The sequence below is a fragment of the Tachyglossus aculeatus genome, chromosome 14 (assembly GCF_015852505.1).
Source record: "Tachyglossus aculeatus isolate mTacAcu1 chromosome 14, mTacAcu1.pri, whole genome shotgun sequence".
NCBI lineage: Eukaryota > Metazoa > Chordata > Mammalia > Monotremata > Tachyglossidae > Tachyglossus > Tachyglossus aculeatus.
The window spans coordinates 48,346,030-48,356,101 of NC_052079.1; the positions used below are offsets into that span (position 1 = coordinate 48,346,030).

At 49.1% G+C, this 10,072-nt stretch overlaps 1 protein-coding gene across 5 annotated transcripts in view; it reads right to left on the reverse strand.

The window, feature by feature from the left end:
• The window catches only part of FOXRED2 (FAD dependent oxidoreductase domain containing 2), a 39,322-nt gene extending 32,734 nt beyond the window's left edge, over positions 1 to 6,588 (reverse strand). For all 5 annotated transcript variants that reach the window (XM_038756670.1, XM_038756669.1, XM_038756672.1 and 2 more), the window contains exon 1: positions 6,515 to 6,588. The gene's annotated coding sequence lies outside the window, so the exon portion shown is untranslated. The remainder of the gene's footprint in view (positions 1 to 6,514) is intronic.
• Positions 6,589 to 10,072: the final 3,484 nt, after the last annotated feature.

The window sequence follows — 10,072 nt, forward strand, 5'->3', positions numbered from 1 at the left end:
GATATGTACAATTCATTCGTTCATTCAATCGTATTTATTGAGCGCTTACTGTGCGCGGAGCGCTGGACTGAGCGCTTGGGAAGCACGAGGCGGCAACGTCCAGAGACGGTCCCTACCCGACAGCGGGCTCACAGGCTAGAAGGGGGAGACAGACAACAAAACAAAATGTATTAACAAACTAAAATAAATAGAATAGATATGTGCCCCGTGGGACAACCTGATCACCTTATAACCTCCCCAGCGCTTAGAACAGTGCTTTGCACATAGTAAGCACCTAATAAATGCTATCATTATCATTAAATACGATTGAATGAAGGAATGCTGCAAATACAATTGAATGAATATATGCCCGCCTTACCTCCTTCCCCTCCCCACAGCACCTGTATATATGTTTGTACGTATTTAGTACTCTATTTAACTTGTACATATTTACTATTGTTTATTTTGTTAATATGTTTTGTTGTCTGTCTCCCCCTTCTAGACTGTGAGCCCGCTGTTGGGTAGGGACCGTCTCTAGATGTTGCCAACGTGTACTTCCCAAGCGCTTAGTACAGTGCTCTGCACACAGTAAGCGCTCAATAAATACGATTGATTATTATGATTATATGTACAATTCATTCATTCATTCAATCGTATTTATTGAGCGCTTACTGCGTGCGGAGCACTGGACTAAGTGTTGTGGTACAGTACGTACGATTTTGTAGTACGATTTGGGAAGTACTTGGGAAGTACAGCCAGCTTGTACTTCCCAAGCGCTTAGTGCAGTGCTCTGCACACAGTAAGCGCTCAATAAATACGATTGATTGATTGTTGTCCACTAGCGGACTTGACGTGACTGACTCCATTTTGTGGATGCTGACCGTAACCCTCCATTTTGTGCAGGCTGAGCGATTTTCTGCAACAGATGTCTTCAAGGCCATTAACAAACGACACCTATCTATGCAGGGTCATCGGGCAGACAGCATCCTGCCCAAGACAGCGATAACAAGAATTTATAACAGCGCGTCAGTCCTAATTGAATTCCTGAAATTCCCAAATGCTCCACTCCCATGTTGCTGTAACTCCATAAAGGAAACAGAGAGCGTGGGATCGGGGCTGCTTGTCACTCGGACCTCTCTCGGGAGGTTGAACGGGCGGGTTGCCGTTTTCCTTCATCTCGGATGCCTTTTTTCCTACATTTTCCAATTCGGAGTCATTAGGACTACAATTAGGAATCATTTTTCCTACCTGCGTCACCGCCTTGGGTACACGATCGCCGCGGCCGATTGACACCGATTCACCTATTTTGCCCCCAACTTGTCGTTAACGCTACGCACTTGGGAAGTCCAAGTTGGCCACATATGGAGGTGGTCCCTACCCAACATCATCATCAAGCGTATTTATTGAGCGCTTACTGTGTGCAAAGCACCGGACTAAGCGCTTGGGAAGTCCAAGTTGGCAACATAGAGAGACAGTCCCTACCCAACAGCGGGCTCACGGGCTAAAGTGGTGGGATTAGAACCCACATCCTCTGATTCCCAAGCCCGGGCTCCTCAGTACGGTACGATAGAACGGTGTCTGGCACGCAGAAGGCGCTTAACAAATACCACAATTATTATTATCAGTGTTGCGTCGGGGCCTGGGGCAGCGGGACTGGCAAAGACGCCCCTCCGAGGGGTCCCTAACTCCCGTCACCCCACCGGACGGCCTCCCGGTCACTTCTAATTGACGCCGGCGACCCCTCACCTCTCCCCCGTGACCCCGTGACAAGCGGGGTGGCTCAGTGGCAAGACCCCGGGCTTCTTTGCACATAGTAAGCGCTTAACAAATGCTATTATTATTATTATTATTGTTATTATTATTATTATTATTATTGGGAGTCAGAGGTCGTGGGTTCCAGTCCCGCCTCGGCCGCTCGTCAGCTGTGTGCCCCCTGGGCAAGTCACTTCGCTTCTCTGGGCCTCAGTTCCCTCATCTGGAAAATGGGGATTAGGATTGTGAGCCCCGCTTGGGACACCCTGCTAGGCTTCTATCTGCCCCGGTGCTTAGAACAGTGCTTGGCACATAGTAAGCGCTTACCAAATACCATCATCATTATAGAGAAGCAGCGTGGCTCAGTGGAAAGAGCCCGGGCTTTGGAGTCAGAGGGCGGGGGTTCAAATCCCGGCCCCGCCACTTGTCGGCTGTGTGACTTTGGGCAGGTCACTTCACTTCTCTGGGCCTCAGTTCCCTCATCTGTAAAATGGGGAATAAGACTGGGAGCCCCCCGGGGGACAACCTCATCACCCTGTAACCTCCTCAGCGCTTAGAACAGTGCTTTGCACATAGTAAGCACTTAACAAATGCTATCAGTATTATTATTATTCCCTGGGCCTCAGGTCTCCCATCTGTAACATGGGGATAAAGGCTTCTCTGGGCCTCAATTACCTCAGCTATAAAACCGTCTCTGTATTGTACTTCCCAAGCGCTTAGTACAGTGCTCTGCACACAGTAAGCGCTCAATAAATACGATTGATTGACTGATTGATATGAAATGAGGACTAAGACTGAGCCCCACGTTCATTCATTCAATCGATCGTATTGATTGGGCGCTTCCTGTGCGCAGAGCACTGGACTAAACGCTTGGAAAGTATAATTTGGCAACAGACAGAGCCAATCCCTGCCCAACATCAGGCTCCCTTGTACATATTTACTATTCTATTTATTTTGTTAATGATCATCATCAATCGTATTTATTGAGCGCTTACTATGTGCAGAGCACTGTACTAAGCGCTTGGGAAGTACAAATTGGCAACATATAGAGACAGTCCCTAGCTTTACTTCTATTTATTCTGATGACTTGACACCTGTCCACATGTTTTGTTTTGTTGTCTGCCTCCCCCTTCTAGACTGTGAGTTCGTTGTTGGGTAGGGACCGGCTCTACCTGTTGCCGACTTGTAATAATAATGACGCCATTTATCAAGCGCTTACTATGTGCAAAGCACTGTTCTAAGCGCTGGGGAGGTTACAAGGTCATCAGGTTGTCCCACGAGGGGCTCACAGTCTTCGTCAGCGCTTAGAACAGTGCTTTGCACATAGTAAGCGCTTAATAAATGCCATCATCATTATTATTATTATTATCCCCATTTTACAGATGAGGGAACTGAGGCCCAGAGAATAATAATAATAATAATAACAATAATAATGGCATTAAGCACTCACTATGTGCAAAGCACTGTTCTAAGCGCTGGGGAGGTTACAAGGTGATCAGGTTGTCCCATGAGGGGCTCACAGTCTTCATCAGCACTTAGAACAGTGCTTTGCACATAGTAAGCGCTTAATAAATGCCATCGTTATTATTATTACTATCCCCATTTTATAGATGAGGGAACTGAGGCCCAGAGAATAATAATAATAATGGCATTTATTAAGCACTCACTATGTGCAAAGCACTGTTCTAAGCGCTGGGGAGGTTACAAGATGATCAAGTTGTCCCTCATGGGGCTCACGGTCTTCATCCCCATTTACAGATGAGGTCACTGAGGCCCAGAGGATAATAATAATAATGATGATGGCATTTATTAAGCGCTTACTATGTGCAAAGCACTGTTCTAAGCGCTGGGGAGGTTATAAGATGATCAGGTTGTCCCTCGTGGGGCACAGTCTTAATCCCCATTTTACAGATGAGGTCACTGAGGCCCAGAGAATAATAATAATAATGATGATGGCATTTATTAAGCACTTACTATGTGCAAAGCACTGTTCTAAGCGCTGGGGAGGTTACAAGGTAATAATAATAATAATGGCATTTATTAAGCGCTTACTATGTGCAAAGCACTGTTCTAAGCGCTGGGGAGGTTACAAGGTCATCAGGTTGTCCCACATGGGGCTCACAGTCTTAATCCCCATTTTACAGATGAGGTCACTGATCAGGTTGTCCCTCGTGGGCCTCACAGTCTTCATCCCCATTTTACAGATGAGGTCACTGAGGCCCAGAGAATAATAATAATGATGGCATTTATTAAGCGCTTACTATGCTCAAAGCACTGTTCTAAGCGCTCGGGAGGTTACAAGGTGATCAGGTTGTCCCACGAGGGGCTTACAGTCTTCATCCCCATTTTACAGATGAGGTCACTGAGGCCCAGAGAATAATAATAATAATGATGACGGCATTTATTAAGCGCTTACTATGTGCTAAGCACTGTTCTAAGCGCTGGGGTGGTTATACGATGATCAGGTTGTTCCTCGTGGGGCACACAGTCTTAATCCCCATTTTACAGATGAGGTCACTGAGGCCCAGAGAAGTGACTTGCCCAAAGTCACCCAGCTGACACTTGGCGGAGCGGGGATTCGAACCCATGACCTCTGACTCCAAAGCCCGGGCTCTTTCCACTGAGCCACACTGCTTCTCAGGCGCTTAGTCCAGTGCTCTGCACACAGTAAGCGCTCAATAAATACGACTGAATGAATGGATGGAAAGGGGCCATGTGTGACAGGAACTGTGGCCAACCTGAACTGCCTGTATCCGCTCCAGAGGGGACAACCTGACTGCCTTGTATCGACCCCGGCGCTTAGAACAGTGCTTGGCACATAGTAAGCGCTTAATAACATTATTATGACGATTATTAATGAATGGAAGGGGGCCATCATATGTGACAGGAACTGTGGCCAATCCGAATTGCCTGTATCCGCCCCAGAGGGGACAACCTGACTGCCTTGTATCGACCCCAGCGCTTAGAACAGTGCTTGGCACATAGTAAGCGCTTAATAAATACCATTATTATGACGATTATTAACGAATGGAAGGGGGCCATCATATGTGACAGGAACTGTGGCCAACCCGAATTGCCTGCATCCGCCCCAGAGGGGACAACCTGACTGCCTTGTATCGACCCCGGCACTTAGAACAGTGCTTGGCATATAGTAAGCGCTTAATAAATACCATTATTATGACAATTATTAACGAATGGAAGGGGGCCATGTGTGACAGGAACTGTGGCCAACCCGAATTGCCTGTATCCGTCCCAGAGGGGACAACCTGACTGCCTTGTATCGACCTCGGCGCTTAGAACAGTGCTTGGCACATAGTAAGCGCTTAATAAATACCATTATTACGACGATTATTAACGAATGGAAGGGGGCCATCATATGTGACAGGAACTGTGGCCAACCTGACTGCCTTGTATCGACCCCAGCGCTTAGAACAGTGCTTGGCACACAGTAAGCGCTTAATAAATACCATTATTATGACGATTATTAATGAATGGAAGGGGGCCATCATATGTGACAGGAACTGTGGCCAACCTGACTGCCTTGTATCGACCCCAGCGCTTAGAACAGTGCTTGGCACATAGTAAGCGCTTAATAAATACCATTATTATGACGATTATTAATGACTGGAAGGGGGCCATATATGTGACAGGAACAGTGGCCAACCCGAATTGCCTGTATCCGCCCCAGAGGGGACAACCTGACTGCCTTGTATCGACCCCAGTGCTTAGAACAGTGCTTGGCACATAGTAAGCGCTTAATAAATACCATTATTATGATGATTATTAATGAATGGAAGGGGGCCATGTGTGACAGGAACAGTGGCCAACCAGAATTGCCTGTATCCGCCCCAGAGGGGACAACCTGACTGCCTTGTATTGACCCCAGCGCTTAGAACAGTGCTTGGCACATAGTAAGCGCTTAATAAATACCGTTATTATGACGATTATTAATGAATGGAAGGGGGCCATCATATGTGACAGGAACTGTGGCCAACCTGACTGCCTTGTATCGACCCCAGCGCTTAGAACAGTGCTTGGCACATAGTAAGCGCTTAATAAATACCATTATTATGACGATTATTAATGAATGGAAGGGGGCCATCATATGTGACAGGAACTGTGGCCAACCTGACTGCCTTGTATCGACCCCAGCGCTTAGAACAGTGCTTGGCACATAGTAAGTGCTTAATAAATACCATTATTATGACGATTATTAACGAATGGAAGGGGGCCATATATGTGACAGGAACTGTGGCCAACCCGAATTGCCTGTATCCGCCCCAGAGGGGACAACCTGACTGCCTTGTATTGACCCCAGCGCTTAGAACAGTGCTTGGCACATAGTAAGCGCTTAATAAATACCATTGTTATGACGATTATTAACGAATGGAAGGGGGCCATATATGTGACAGCAACTGTGGCCAACCCGAATTGCCTGTATCCGCCCCAGAGGGGACAACCTGACTGCCTTGTATCGACCCCCGCGCTTAGAACAGTGCTTGGCACATAGTAAGCGCTTAATAAATACCATTATTATGACGATTATTAGTGAATGGAAGGGGGCCATCATATGTGACAGGGACTGTGGCCAACCCGAATTGCCTGTATCCACTCCAGAGGGGGCAACCTGACTGCCTTGTATCGACCCCAGCGCTTACAGCAGTGCTTGGCACATAGTAAGCGCTTAATAAATACCATTATTATGACGATTATTATTATTATTATTAGCATCACCCTGCCCTCCCCAGCCATGGGGTGGAGGGCCCGCCCCTCCCCCACTTACCTCAGGGAGGCTCCCCCATAAGCCCCCGGGGCAGGCCGAGGCCGGGCCCCTATTGGCTCCGCCCCCTCACGTGCGCCGCCACACCCGCCACGAGGCGCCGTCCGCGAGACGCCCTCGAGCCGCCTGCGCGCGCAGGCGCGTGCGCTCGCGCTCAGCCCCCGCCCCCCGCCCGCCGCCGGGGTCACGTGCCGGCGCACGGCCCGCCGGGAGAGAGCCGGAGTCGGCGCGTTGGGAGGGGGTCAGAACGCAGGCGCGCGGGGTCCCGGGTCACGTGACGGGAACCGGCCGCGGCGATTGGCTGCGGGGTCGGGCCCAGGCCCAGCTACTGCTTTGTCACTACTACTAATTCATTCATTCATTCAATCGTATTAATTGAGCGCTTATTGTGTGCAGAGCACTGGACTAAGCGCTGGGGAAGTCCAAGTTCATTCATTCATTCGTATTTATTGAGTGCTTACTGTGTGCAGAGCACTGTACTAAGTGCTTGGGAAGTCCACATTCATTCATTCAATCGTACTAAGCGCTTGGGAAGTCCAAGTTCATTCATTCAATCGTATTTATTGAGCACTAACTGTGTGCAGAGCACTGTACTAAGCTCCTGGGAAGTCCAAGTTCATTCATTCAATCGTATTTATTGAGCACTTACTGTGAGCAGAGCACTGTACTAAACACTTGGGAAGTCCAAGTTCATTCATTCATTTTGTATTTATTGAGCACTTACTGTGTGCAGAGCACTGTACTAAGCGCTTGGGAAGTCCAAGTTCTTTCATTCAATCGTATTTATTGAACGCTTACTGTGTGCAGAGCACTGTACTAAGCTCCTGGGAAGTCCAAGTTCATTCATTCAATCGTATTTATTGAGCGCTTACTGTGTGCAGAGCACTGGACTAAGCGCTTGGGAAGTCCAAGTTCATTCAATCGTATTTATTGAGCACTTACTCTGTGCAGGGCACTGTACTAAGCGCTTGGGAAGTCCAACTTCATTCATTCAATTGTATTTATTGAGCGCTTACTGTGTGCAGAGCACTGTACTAAGCGCTTGGGAAGTCCAAGTTCATTCATTCAGTCGTATTTATTGAGCGTTTACTGTGTGCACAGCACTGTACTAAGCGCTTGGGAAGTCCAAGTTCATTCATTCAGTCGTATTTATTGAGCATTTACTCTGTGTACAGCACTGTACTAAGCGCTTGGGAAGTACAAGTTGGCAACATATAGAGACAGTCCCTACCCAACAGGCTCACAGTCTAGAAGGGGGAGACGGATGACAAAACACCCAGCTGACAATGGGTGGAGCGGGGATTTGAACCCATGACCTCCGACTCCCAAGCCCGTGCTCTTTCCACTGAGCCACGCTGCTTCTCTACTCGAACTAAGTGCTCAATAAATGACACTGATTAACAGACGCTAAAGAGACTCTGCCCAGTGGTCCTTCCTAGCAGTTTTTAGTGCACCAAAGTCTACCCTCTTGCTTCCTGGGTGGGCTACCCTTCGTCAGGCCAAATCTAGGGAGGTGACAGCATTTCTTGCCCCATTACCAAGGGACAAAGTAGCAGCAAAGCAGATCACTGATGGGCAAACGGGCGGCAGACTTTTGTACTCCCCCAAGCACCTATGAAGTGTTCTGCCGGCCCACGTCATCCCCCGGGCCTGGAATGCCCTCCTTCTGCCCATCCGCCAAGCTAGCTCTCTTCCTCCCTTCAAGGCCCTGCTGAGAGCTCACCTCCTCCAGGAGGCCTTCCCAGACTGAGCCCCTTCCCTCCTCTCCCCCTCGTCCCCCTCTCCATCCCCCCATCTTACCTCCTTCCCTTCCCCACAGCACCTGTATATATGTATATATGGTTGTACAGATTTATTACTCTATTTATTTATTTTACTTGTACATTTCTATCCTATTTATTTTGTTGGTATGTTTGGTTCTGTTCTGTCTCCCCCTTTTAGACTGTGAGCCCACTGTTGGGTAGGGACTGTCTCTATGTGTTGCCAATTTGTACTTCCCAAGCGCTTAGTACAGTGCTCTGCACATAGTAAGCGCTCAATAAATACGATTGATTGATTGATTGATTGCACAGTAAGCGCCTATGAAATACCACCGATTGAAATGCCAATTGTTACTTCTTCCATTCCTAATGTGGGGCCAAACTCCACTCATCATCAATCAATAACATTTGAGGTTTAAGCTGTCCGCCATTCAGCCCGGTGGCTTCGCCCACCCGCCACTTTTGTTGCCAGAGGGGTTTGGGAACTCCCACGGAGGACAGGGGACCATCTGGGAAGCCTGTAGTGCTCAATCGGTGGGGGACCTTCTGCCTTTCAATTCCAGGCACTCCAAAGCTCCAGTTTAAACCTGGGTTCAAGGGGCATCTTCTTTGTCTTGCAGGGATCCTCTTTTGGAGGACCCATGGCTTCATCTTGCCCCCACCCCGGTCTCCTGTCTCCTGTCTCCTGTTCAAGGGGCATCTTCTTTGTCTTGCAGGGATCCTCTTTTGGAGGACCCATGGCTTCATCTTGCCCCCACCCCGGTCTCCTGTCTCCTAGTCCCCGGCTTTTTCCAGTAGGCCCCACTGCTTCACTGGCCACGCAACCGGCATCCTGATGCTGTTGGCTTCCTTCCCGCTTCCCCACCCCCAGATCACAAGTCCTAAAATTAGGAATAGCAGCAGGGTGGAGTCGCCAGTAGCTGCAAACTCGGGCCCCCCCCGGGCATAGCTCTGTAGCCTGGCTCGCCTCCTCACCCAGCAGCAGCAGCAAAAAAATCCCTCGGAGAACAATCCACGCAGTCTGGCGTGTACGGAAGGGCCTATTGGGCAAAGAGGGCCATTCTTTTGGACTTCCAGCTCTCCCTGAGCCCAGAAAACCAACAGGTAAAGGTGGGGATGGATGAAGAGTTTTCAGAGCTAACACCAGTCTCCCACAGCTTCGGCAAGGAACAGGGCACCCTGCAGTCTTTGCGATATGCGGGGTCATTTTGTAGGAAGGAAATGTCAGCTCTCATTTCCTCTTCCCGCCCCCCCGAAACATCCTCTAAACTTGTTTAGGACAGGGAACGTTTTTACCATCTCTGTTGTGCTGAACTCCCCCAAGCGCTTAGTACAGTGCTCTGCACACAGTAAGCCCTCAACTGCCAATCTGGCAGTCGCCCCCCGGCCCCCACCGGGGAAGGGGACAGAGAAGCTGGGAGCCTTTAGTGGTGGCAGGAGCATTTTTTAAACACTTACTGGGTGCAAAGTACCTACTGCTTGTACTTCCCAAACGTTTAGTACAGTGCTCTGCACACAGTAAGCGCTCAATAAATACAATTGATTGATTGCAGAGCACTGTACTAAGCACTGGGAGAGAACAGGAATCAGACACGGACCCTGTCCCTCCAGGGGCTCACAATCTACCGATCGAGTTGGAAGAGAGGACTTGCGACGGCCCAATCGATCAATCAGTCTCTTCCTCCCTTCAAGGCCCTACTGAGAGCTCACCTCCTCCAGGAGGCCTTCCCAGACTGAGCCCCTTCCCTCCTCTCCCCCTCATCCCCCTCTCCATCCCCCGCATCTTACCTCCTTCCCTTCC